Source organism: Ovis aries, chromosome Y (assembly GCF_016772045.2).
Source record: "Ovis aries strain OAR_USU_Benz2616 breed Rambouillet chromosome Y, ARS-UI_Ramb_v3.0, whole genome shotgun sequence".
Lineage (NCBI taxonomy): Eukaryota > Metazoa > Chordata > Mammalia > Artiodactyla > Bovidae > Ovis > Ovis aries.
In genome coordinates this window covers 10,630,970-10,643,439 of record NC_082741.1, presented here as the reverse complement: position 1 = coordinate 10,643,439, position 12,470 = coordinate 10,630,970, and positions in this window count along the sequence as shown.

Here is a 12,470-nt window from a genome sequence, read left to right as displayed (position 1 = left end):
GTGGTCTGGTTCTGAAATGGATTGACAGGGAGACATAATTAACCTGAAATGATTTTGAAAGATAAATAAAATGCATCAGCTACATGTGTCTGTATATTTAGGGAGCAGGTCCTCAGGACAAACACGTCAGTTGAATGTAGGCTTCTCAATTTTAGTTCAGTTCTATTCAGTCACTCAGTCATGTCTGACTCTTCACGACCCTATGAATCTCAGCATGCCGGGCCTCCCTGTCCATCACCAACTCCTGGAGTTCAATCAGACTCACCTCCATCGAGTCAGTGATGCCAACCAGACATCTCATCCTCTGTGGTCCCCTTCTTCTCCTGGTGCCAATCCCTCCCATTATCAGAGTATTTTCCAATGAGTCAACTCTCCGCATGAGGTAGCCAAAGTATTGGGGTTTCAGCTTCAGCATCATTCCTTCCAAAGAAATCCCAGGGCTTAATCCCCTTCAGAATGGACTGGTTGGATCTTAAAAGTCTTCTTCAACACTGTGTGGGAATTATCAGTCCATGGAGATTTGTAGAGGGGGTTAAGTTCTATGTCGTGGTTGTGTCAGGGGATGCAGTTCTTCCTTTGGGGTGGGGGTTGGGGAGGATGGAGAAAGAAGATGAGGGGCCCATTAACTTTGGGTCTGGCAATTATACGAGGGCAATGTGGATGTTCATGGAAAGGGTCTGGTGAACCAGGGCCAGAGATCGAAAGAATGGAATGCAATTTTGTTGGAATGTGGTGCCCCAGGTATCTTCTCTGTTGCATATCATCAGACTTCAAGCATACAGAACAAGGAGAAAGCCATAACATTCAACTCACTATGAACCTAGAAGGCCATATGTATATGCGTGTGTATATGAGTGTATGGCCAGCTTTTCTGAGAGTCCACTTCCCAGAGCTAGATTTCCAGGTAACATCTTAATGGGTGGGGGTAGAAGGTATATGGAGGGGGCGCTGTGGCCAAGGTAGAAAGTGTGGGGTGGGAAGGCAGTGAGGATATAGTTTCTGGCAAAAGTGACCAGGGGGAAAGATAAATTGCCGGGAAACAGATAAACAAAAGAAAACAGATCCTATCATAATGTTTGAGCTCATGTGAACTTTGTTATTTTCTCCAGGAACTCAGTTGAGGTACAAAGCATGCATGGGCAGAAGTTAGGAATGAGGATATTAGGGCCAACCTACCCAGCCATGTGCTCTGTGTCCCATGCTGCTGCCACTGCTGCTGCTGCTGTGGCTGCTATGGCTAAGTGGTTAATATCCCTTTTTCCAGAAAGGCTTAAGCTCTTTGCCCAAGGCCCTCTATCAGGCCAAGGTATAGAAATAACATTTTTCTCAGGAACCCTCTGGTGACAGTGTCTCTTCCTTGCTGAATGGCTCAGCACAGAATGTTTTCAACCACAAGGGACCTATCTCTCTTCTAGGGCTTTTTCGCTACTCTGTGAGCCAAGGGCCAATGAGCACACCTGGAGCATATGGAGCTCACTGAGGGACTGGTCAGCACTTAGGGTGGTCCTTCTGAAGTAGATGACTGCTGTCCGGAACTGTGTCCACCTCTGCATTGGGCAAAGGACAGACTGGCACAAATGGGGTATGGAGAGTTCAACATTTGTCCTCTCAGTGTTGTCTTCTCATCCTAGATTCAATGGCTCCAACGTGGACATGCCTGAGGGTTATATCCCACATGAAGTTCTGTCCCACATGAAGTTCTCACTATAAAACTTTTCTCCGTGAGCGGCATCTCTTTGGAGGGCAAAGGGTGAATGTTGAACATCAATGTTCACAGGTTTATGGATGTTCCATTCAAGATGTCCCAAATGAAATATCCTGCTCATGGCCAGGTTTTGCATTTGAATATCTAAACCCCAGCTTGGCCCCTTCTCCAGAGAAGCATCTACAGCTCTAGAAGGCAAGGCTTGACTTTCTCTGGGTGATTTCTAAACAACCAGCCCAGGAGACACTGGAAACATGTCTTCTTACTTTTTTAACCTATAAACTTCAAAGACTACTTGAGGCTCCATCAGGCTGGTACCTGTCTTTCTCAGCTCTAGTTCAATACAAAACAAAGCCTAAACTATGGTGTAATAACTCTGCAGCAGGTGTGAGATGGCATATTGGGTCATGGTTTTTAAGACCTTAGACTGGGCTCATCTAGGGACTGCATGGCATTTATCCACATTTAGAAGTTTTAGCAAGGCATTGCAAAGAATTTAAAGACAAGAAAAGTTTAGGACAGGGTCTCCCAATGCCTAACATTTCCTTCTAGTGCTTCAGGACTAAGGGTGACTTTAGCTCCAACCTGTTCTGGAGTGAAGAGTGCCGAGATAGTCATGAATCAGTTAGTAAACTGAACTGTGGATGTTGACTGGACGGACATTCTCTGGAAACTTGCCATGACTTGTGTCCCAGACTCTTGAGGGCTTTCACTTAGGCCCTAAAGTCTAGGTGCTATTAGATTTGAGTGCACGCTTGGATGTGTTGTGTAAGGTTTTCTTCCACCGAATATCAATGCGTGTGAGACTTGGTGAATTAGTGATGAATTCATGAGCATTCTTGCTCAATCACCCTGAGCTGCATTTGCTTCCTGTGCCCTAGATGTGTTCATGTTTTCCTCTGTTTAGAATGAAGACTGGGTGTCTCCATTGTGTTTGCCCATGAATGTGAATTGATGTTTCTTCCTGTGGGTCTGCCTATACTCCTGTCTTCTTTCATGATGCACCCATGCTTGTGCTATTATGCACAGCTCTGCTGCCATAGCTGTCTGAGTTCTTGCACGTCGCTATTCAAAACACATGTAATGTGTTGCTCGTATTCACTCATTTTTTTTTAAAGTTTGTGTATCTTTGTTAGACTGCATGTGAATTTGACCCTCTCTTTGATTCCTGGGTCAAAGGCTTCCAACATCTTTTTTTTTGGGAGGGGGGGGTTTAAATTTTAAAATCTTTAATTCTTACATGCATTCCCAAACATGAACCCCCCTCCCACCTCCCTCCCCATAACATCTTTCTGGGTCATCCCCATGCACCAGCCCCAAGCATGCTGCATCCTGCGTCAGACATAGACTGGCGATTCAATTCACATGATAGTATACATGTTAGAATGTCATTCTCCCAAATCATCCCACCCTCTCCCTCTCCCTCTGAGTCCAAAAGTCCGTTATACACATCTGTGTCTCTTTCCCTGTCTTGCATACAGGGTCGTCATTGCCATCTTCGTAAATTCCATATATATGTGTTAGTATACTGTATTGGTGTTTTTCTTTCTGGCTTACTTCACTCTGTATAATCGGCTCCAGTTTCATCCATCTCATCAGAACTGATTCAAATGAATTCTTTTTAACCGCTGAGTAATACTCCATTGTGTATATGTACCACAGCTTTCTTATCCATTCATCTGCTGATGGACATCTAGGTTGTTTCCATGTCCTGGCTATTATAAACAGTGCTGCGATGAACATTGGGGTACATGTGTCTCTTTCAATTCTGGTTTCCTCGGTGTGTATGCCCAGAAGTGGGATTGCTGGGTCATAAGGTAGTTCTATTTGTAATTTTTTAGGGAATCTCCACACTGTTCTCCATAGTGGCTGTACTAGTTTGCATTCCCACCAACAGTGTAGTAGGGTTCCCTTTTCTCCACACCCTCTCCAGCATTTATTGCTTGCAGATTTTTGGATCGCAGCCATTCTGACTGGTGTGAAGTGGTACCTCATTGTGGTTTTGATTTGCATTTCTCTAATAATGAGTGATGTTGAGCATCTTTTCATGTGTTTGTTAGCCATCCGTATGTCTTCTTTGGAGAAATGTCTATTTAGTTCTTTGGCCCATTTTTTGATAGGGTCCTTTATTTTTCTGGAATTGAGCTGCAGAAGTTGCTTGTATATTTTTGAGATGAGTTGTTTGTCAGTTGCTTCATTTGCTATTATTTTCTCCCATTCAGAAGGCTGTCTTTTCACCTTGCTTATATTTTCCTTTGTTGTGCAGAAGCTTTTAATTTTAATTAGATCCCATTTGTTTATTTTTGCTTTTATTTCCAGCATTCTGGGAGGTGGATCATAGAGGATCCTGCTGTGATTTATGTCTGAGAGTGTTTTCCTATGTTCTCCTCTAGGAGTTTTATAGTTTCTGATCTTACATTTAGATCTTTAATCCATTTTGAGTTTATTTTTGTGTGCGGTGTTAGAAAGTGATCTAGTTTCATTCTTTTACAAGTGGTTGACCAGTTTTCCCAGCACCACTTGTTAAAGAGATTGTCTTTACTCCATTGTATATTCTTGCCTCCTTTGTCAAAGATAAGGTGTCCATATGTGTGTGGATTTATCTCTGGGCTTCCTATTTTGTTCCATTGATCTATATGTCTGTCTTTGTGCCAGTACCATACTGTCTTGATGACTGTGGCTTTGTAGTAGAGCCTGAAGTCAGGCAAGTTGATTCCTCCAGTTCCATTATTCTTTCTCAAGATTGCTTTGGCTATTCGAGGTTTTTTGTATTTCCATACAAATCTTGAAATTATTTGTTCTAGTTCTGTGAAAAATGTGGCTGGTAGCTTGATAGGGATTGCATTGAATTTGTAAATTGCTTTGGGTAGTATACTCATTTTCACTATATTGATTCTTCCGATCCATGAACATGGTATATTTCTCCATCTATTAGTGTCCTCTTTGATTTCTTTCATCAGTGTTTTATAGTTTTCTATATATAGGTCTTTAGTTTCTTTAGGTAGATATATTCCTAAGTATTTTATTCTTTTCGTTGCAATGGTGAATGGAATTGTTTCCTTAATTTCTTTTTCTACTTTCTCATTATTCGTGTACAGGAATGCAAGGGATTTCTGTGTGTTGATTTTATATCCTGCAACTTTACTATATTCATTGATTAGCTCTAGTAATTTTCTGGTGGAGTCTTTAGGGTTTTCCATGTAGAGGATCATGTCATCTGCAAACAGTGAGAGTTTTACTTCTTCTTTTCCAATTTGGATTCCTTTTATTTCTTTTTCTGCCCTGATTGCTGTAGCCAAAACTTCCAGAACTATGTTGAATAGTAGCGGTGAAAGTGGACACCCTTGTCTTGTTCCTGACTTTAGGGGAAATGCTTTCAATTTTTCACCATTGAGGATAATGTTTGCTGTGGGTTTGTCATAGATAGCTTGTATTATGTTGAGGTATGTTCCTTCTATTCCTGCTTTCTGGAGAGTTTTTATCATAAATGGATGTTGAATTTTGTCAAAGGCCTTCTCTGCATCTATTGAGATAATCATATGGTTTTTATTTTTCAATTTGTTAATGTGGTGAATTACATTGATTGATTTGCGGATATTGAAGAATCCTTGCATCCCTGGGATAAAGCCCACTTGGTCATGGTGTATGATCTTTTTAATGTGTTGTTGGATTCTGATTGCTAGAATTTTGTTGAGGATTTTTGCATCTATGTTCATCAGAGATATTGGCCTGTAGTTTTCTTTTTTTGTGACATCTTTGTCAGGTTTTGGTATTAGGGTGATGGTGGCCTCATAGAATGAGTTTGGAAGTTTACCTTCCTCTGCAATTTTCTGGAAGAGTTTGAGGAGGATAGGTGTTAGCTCTTCTCGAAATTTTTGGTAGAATTCAGCTGTGAAGCCGTCTGGACCTGGGCTTTTGTTTGCTGGAAGATTTCTGATTACAGTATCAATTTCCGTGCTTGTGATGGGTCTGTTAAGATTTTCTATTTCTTCCTGGTTCAGTTTTGGAAAATTGTACTTGTCTAAGAATTTGTCCATTTCTTCCACGTTGTCCATTTTATTGGCATACAACTGCTGATAGTAGTCTCTTATGATCCTTTGTATTCCTGTGTTGTCTGTTGTGATCTCTCCATTTTCATTTCTAATTTTATTGATTTGATTTTTCTCTCTTTGCTTCTTGATGAGTCTGGCTAATGGTTTGTCAATTTTATTTATCCTTTCAAAGAACCAGCTTTTGGCTTTGTTGATTTTTGCTATGGTCTCCTTTGTTTCTTTTGCATTTATTTCTGCCCTAATTTTTAAGGTTTCTTTCCTTCTACTAACTCTGGGGTTCTCCAACTCTTCCTTTTCTAGTTGCTTTAGTTGTAGAGTTAGGTTATTTATTTGACTTTTTTCTTGTTTCTTGAGGTATGCCTGTATTGCTATGAACTTTCCTCTTAGCACTGCTTTTATAGTGTCCCACAGGTTTTGGGTTGTTGTGTTTTCATTTTCATTAGTTTCTATGCATATTTTGATTTCTTTTTTGATTTCTTCTGTGATTTGTTGGTTATTCAGAAGTGTGTTGTTCAACCTCCATATGTTGGAATTTTTAATAGTTTTTCTCCTGTAATTGAGATCTAATCTTAATGCATTATGGTCAGAAAAGATGCTTGGAATGATTTCGATTTTCTTGAATTTATCAAGTTTAGATTTATGGCCCAGGATGTGATCTATCCTGGAGAAGGTTCCATGAGCACTTGAAAAAAAGGTGAAATTCGTTGTTTTGGGGTGAAATGTCCTATAGATATCAATTAGGTCTAACTGATCTAATATATCATTTAAAGTTTGAGTTTCTTTGTTAATTTTCTGTTTAGTTGATCTGTCCATAGGTGTGAGTGGGGTATTAAAGTCTCCCACTATTATTGTGTTATTGTTGATTTCCCCTTTCATACTTGTTAGCATTTGTCTTACATATTGTGGTGCTCCTATATTGGGTGCATATATATTTATAATTGTTATACCTTCTTCTTGGATTGTTCCTTTGATCATTATGTAGTGGCCTTCTTTGTCTCTTTTCACAGCCTTTGTTTTAAAGTCTATTTTATCGGATATGAGTATTGCCACTCCTGCTTTCTTTTGGTCTCTATTCTCGTGGTATATCTTTTTCCAGCCCTTCACTTTCAGTCTGTATGTGTCCCTTGTTTTGAGGTGGGTCTCTTGTAAGCAGCATATAGAGGGGTCTTGTTTTTGTATCCATTCGGCCAGTCTTTGTCTTTTGGTTGGGGCGTTCAAACCATTTACGTTTAAGGTAATTATTGATAAGTATGATCCCGTTGCCATTTACTTTATTGTTTTGGGTTCGGGTTTATACACCCTTTTCGTGTTTCCTGTCTAGAGAATATCCTTTAGAATTTGTTGGAGAGCTGGTTTGGTGGTGCTGAATTCTCTCACCTTTTGCTTGTCTGTAAAGCTTTTGATTTCTCCTTCGTATTTGAATGAGATCCTTGCTGGGTACAGTAATCTGGGCTGTAGGTTATTGTCTTTCATCACTTTAAGTATGTCTTGCCATTCCCTCCTGGCCTGAGGAGTTTCTATTGACAGATCAGCTGTTATCCTTATGGGAATCCCCTTGTGTGTTATTTGTTGTTTTTCCCTTGCTGCTTTTAATATTTGTTCTTTGTGTTTGATCTTTGTTAATTTGATTAATATGTGTCTTGGGGTGTTTCACCTTGGGTTTATCCTATTTGGGACTCTCTGTGTTTCTTGGACTTGGGTGATTATTTCCTTCCCCATTTTAGGGAAGTTTTCAACTATTATCTCCTCAAGGATTTTCTCATGGTCTTTCTGTCTTCTTCTTCTGGGACTCCTATAATTCGAATGTTGGAGAGTTTCATATTGTCCTGGAGGTCTCTGAGATTGTCCTCGTTTCTTTTAATTCGTTTTTCTTGTTTCCCTCTGATTCATTTATTTCTACCATTCTATCTTCTATTTCACTAATCCTATCTTCTGCCTCCGTTATTCTACTATTTGTTGCCTCCAGAGAGTTTCTGATCTCATTTATTGTGTTAATCATTATATTTTGACTCTTTTTTATTTCTTCTAGGTCCCTGTTAAACCTTTCTTGCATCTTCTCAATCCTTGTCTCTAGGCTATTTATCTGTGTTTCCATTTTGATTTCAAGATTTTGGATCATTTTCACTATCAATATTTGGAATTCCTTCTCCGGTAGATTCCCTACTTCTTCCTCTTTTGTTTGGTTTGGTGGGCAACTCTCCTGTTCCTTTACCTGCTGAGTATTCCTCTGTCTCTTCATCTTGGTTATATTGCTGCGTTTGGGGTGGCCTTTTTATATTCTGATAATTTGTGGACTTCTCTTTATTATGGAGCTTCCTCACTTTGGTTGGGGTTCTATCAGTGGCTTGTCAAGGTTTCCTGGTTAGGGAGGCTTGTGTTGGAGTTTTGGTGGGTGGAGCTGGGTTTCTTCTCTCTGGAGTGCAGTGGAGTGACCCGTAATGGGTTATGAGACATCAAAGGTTTTGGGATAATTTTGAGCTGCCTGTATATTGAGGCTCAGGGGAGTGTTCCTGTGTTGCTGGAGAATTTGGGTGGTATGTCTTGTTTTGGGACTTGTTGGCCCTTGGGTGGAGCTTGGTTTCGGTGTAGGTATGAAGGCATTTGATGAGCTCCTATTGCTTAATGTTCCCTGAATTCAAGAGTTCTCTAATGTTTTCAGGCTTTGGGTTTAAGCTTCCTGCTTCTGGTTTTCAGTTTTATTTTTACAGTAGCCTCTAGACTTCTCCATCTATACAGCACTGATGATAAAACATCTAGGTTAAAGATGAAAAGTTTCTCCACATTGAGGGACACTCAGAGAGGTTCACTGAGTTACAAGGAGAAGAGAGGATGGAGGGGGTAGTTAGAGGTAACTGGAATGAGATGCAGTGAGATCAAGAGAGGAGAGAGCAAGCTAGCCAGAAGTCACTACCTTATGTGCGCTCTATAGTCTGGACCGCTCAGAGGTATTTACAGAGTTATACGGGGAAGAGGAGAGGGAGGAAGTAGACAGAGGTGACCAGGAGGATAAGAGAGAGGAATGAGTAGGAGAGAGACAAATCCTGCCAGTAACCAGTTCCCTAGGTGTTCTCTACCGTCTGGAACACACAGAGATTCACAGAGTTGGATAGAGAAGAGATGGGGGAGAAAAGAGACAGAGGCCACCTGGTGGAGAAAAAGGAGAGTCCAGAGGAGGAGAGAGTGGTCAAGCCAGTAATCTCGCTCTCAGGTAAACCTGGGTAGTGAAGTTTGGGTTTTTAAATGTACAAAATTGACAACAAAAACCTAAGAGCAAAGATTAAAAATCTGGAGTAGATGTTGGATTTTCAAAGATACAATATTAAAGAAAAGCAGAAGGAAAAAGGAAGAAAGAAAAAAAAAGAATTATTAAAAAACAAACAAACAAAAAAACAAAACAAAACAAAACACCAACAACCATCCAAAGAGTATATATGGTGTTTGTCTTAAAAAAAAAAAAAAGTCTTTTTTTTTTTAAATAGTAATACTAGCTTATAGAAATAAAAATTAGAGGAGAAATAGAAGACTTAACAATTTAAAAAAAGCTCGGAAAAAAAAAGGGAAAAAAAAGCAAAAAGCAAAAAAAAAGAATGATTTTAAAAATATTAAAAAATTAAAAATATATCTGGCTCTTCTCTGATGTTATGGGCCGTGTGGGCTCACTTCCAAGGTGGTTCCCTCTGTTTAACTTCTTTTGTTTGCTGGTTTTTAGGCTCATTAGTTCAGTCGCGCTGTGGGGAGGGGGGATGCTGCAAACAAATAGCACTGTCTTGTGTACACAGTATCTCTGCCCCGCTTGATCTGTCCTTTCTCGCAGCGCACAAACCGCTCCGGCTCTACGATGCTCAGCCAGGAACAGTCCGGGGCTGGCCCTAGGCTGCGTGCACTTCCCCGGTCCAAGCCGCTCAGGTTCGGCCCTCAGGCAGCCCTCAGAGGCACAAATGCGGCTGGGACTGCGCTTTGTGCCCTTCCTAGGTCCGAGTAGCTCAGGAGTTTGGCGAGCGCGATCGCCACGGCTTGTCACCTTTTCCGCCACTGCCACTCAGCTCTCTGGGTGGACCGCTGGTGCACCCCGTGAGGCAGACTGTGACTGTCCAGCACCCCCAGAAGTCTTAGCAAAGGAGCCTGCTTGCAGTTAGGTAAGTAAAGTCTCTCCGGGTCTGCAATTGCCCCTTTCCAGTCCTTATGGCTCTGGCTGCCTGTCCCCGGCGGGGAATGGTCTGCAGCCGGCTTTTTCCACTCCGTCCTTTGTTCTGTGCTCAGTCCTGGCGTTGTCTTATGTTCGAGCTTTTCGCGTGGTAGCTATCCCACAGTCTGGTTTGCTAGCCCAAGTTAGATCGTTCTGGTTGCGTGTGGGGCGTTCCTGCCCGATTCTTGGAAAGCTCTGCAGCCCGTGCCTCCCGCGGGTCCCTGCCCTGCCCCCACTTCCCAATGGCGGATGCAGGCGTCTGTGCTGCTTTTCCGCAGGGGGAGTTACTGGTGGGCTTGTAATCTGTTGGTTTTAATTATTTATCTATTTTTCCTTCCTGTTATGTTGCCCTCTGTGTTTCCAAGGCTCGCCACAGACTCGGCAGGGAGAGTGTTTCCTGGTGTTTGGAAACCTCTCTTCTTAAAATTCCCTTCCCGGGACGGGCTTCCCTTCTCGGGACGGAGCTCCCTCCCCACCTCCTTTGTCTCCTTTTTCATCTTTTATATTTTTTCCTACCTGTTTTTGAAGACAATGGTCTGCTTTTCTGGTTGCCTGATGTCCTCTGCCAGCCTACAGAAGTTGTTTTGTGGAGTTTGCTCGGCGTTGAAATGTTCTTTTGAGGAATTTGTGAGGGAGAACGTGATCTTCCCATCCTATTCCTCCGCCATCTTTCCCTCCCCCAGCTTCCAACATCTTGAATTGAACTTTTTAAAAACAAATATTTATTTTAATTGGAGGTTAATTATTTTACAATATTGTATTGGTTTTGCCATACATCAGCATGAATCCACCACAGGTATGCACGTGTTCCCCATCCTGAACCCCACCCCCCACCCCCCTACCATCCCTCTGGGCCGTCTCAGTGTACCAGCCCCAAGCATCCGGTACCATGCATCGAACCTGGACTGGTGATTCATTTCATATATGATACTATACATGTTTCAATGCTATTCTCCCAAATCATCCAACCCTCACCCTCTCCCACAGAGTTCAAAAGACTGTACTATACATCTGTGTCTCTTTTGCTGTCTCGCATACAGGGTTATCGTTACTATCTTTCTAAATTCTATATATATGCACTAATATACTGTATTGGTGTTTTTCATTCTGGCTTACTTCACTCTGTATAATAGGCTCCAGTTTAATCCACCTCATTAGAACTGATTCAAATGGAGAAAAGGGAACCCTTTTACATGGTTGGTAAGAATGCAAACTAGTACAGCCATTATGGAGAACAGTGTGGAGATTCCTTAAAAAACCGGAAATAGAACTGCCTTATGACCCAGCAATCCCACTGTTTTCATACACACCGAGGAAACCAGAATTGAATGAGACACGTGTACCCCAATGTTCATTGCAACACTGTTTATAATAGCCAGGACATGGAAGCAACCTAGGTGTCCAACAGCAGATGAATGGATAAGAAAGCTGCGATACATAAACACAATGGAGTATTACTCAGCCATTAATAGAATTGGACTTTTTAAAAGGGTTTCATGATATTTCTACACAGGAAGAAATGCTTTATCACAGGAATAGTTAACAGTGACCCACATGTGGAAACAAGAATACTCACACCCTTACATTAATGCCCAACATGCAAGAATATCACTCGTTGAAATGAGAATGTTAATTAGGATCACAAAGGTCAAAGATGTCGCAGGAATGTATCTGTCAGAAAATATTTATCTATCAGGAAGGATTTGAGGTTGGCTTGTTAAGTGTTCTACAAACACTACTGAAGGATTGAAATACATTAAATTTTACCCCTACCCATGTATTCTTGTATTGATCATTAAACTGACATTACTGATGCAGAATTTCTTCATGATTTTAAGTAAATCATCATCCAAGTGATAGGAATTGGGGCTACCTTTCTGTAAAGAGAAAGTTGTTAAAGAATTCTTGTCCCAGGAACAAGGGGTGCATGACCAATTTCAAGTTCAAAGTCCCGTGCTCTTTCTGCGTCGTTTCTGGAAGGAAAGCACAGGGAATGGAATCACACCAACCTGATTGGCACTGTGAGCCAGTCCAAGGCGACAGGAGTAGAGAACATAAGTATATGTCATTCCACTGCCCATAGTAAGGACTTTCAACCATGCCAACCTCTGCATGTCAATCACCCTCATGAGTAAATCCCATTCACCTTTCAGGATATATCATAGAAGTAGAAGAAGACACTGACTTGATCAACTACAGAGTGAAACAAATAACTGGGACATAAAAGAGGGGTGCTTACAAAAATCCATATACTGGACAAGTAAACCAATGCCAGAGTTCAGCTCCAGCAGCCAGGGAATCAACCTGAAGGGATGGGCGGTGTTGGCGAGTAATGATATAGCCTCTCATTTAGTTTTTTTGGACTGCATGTTTATTTCAAGCTTTAGATTCTGTTTTGTACTTTGACAAAAGCATTAGGTTAGAGGTTTGACATTTTCAATTTCCCCTCACCCAGATTTACTGTCTCCATAAATCATTGTTGTCCTTCAAGCAGAGTTTCTGCTGCAGCAGTTCTCTTGGAATTGTG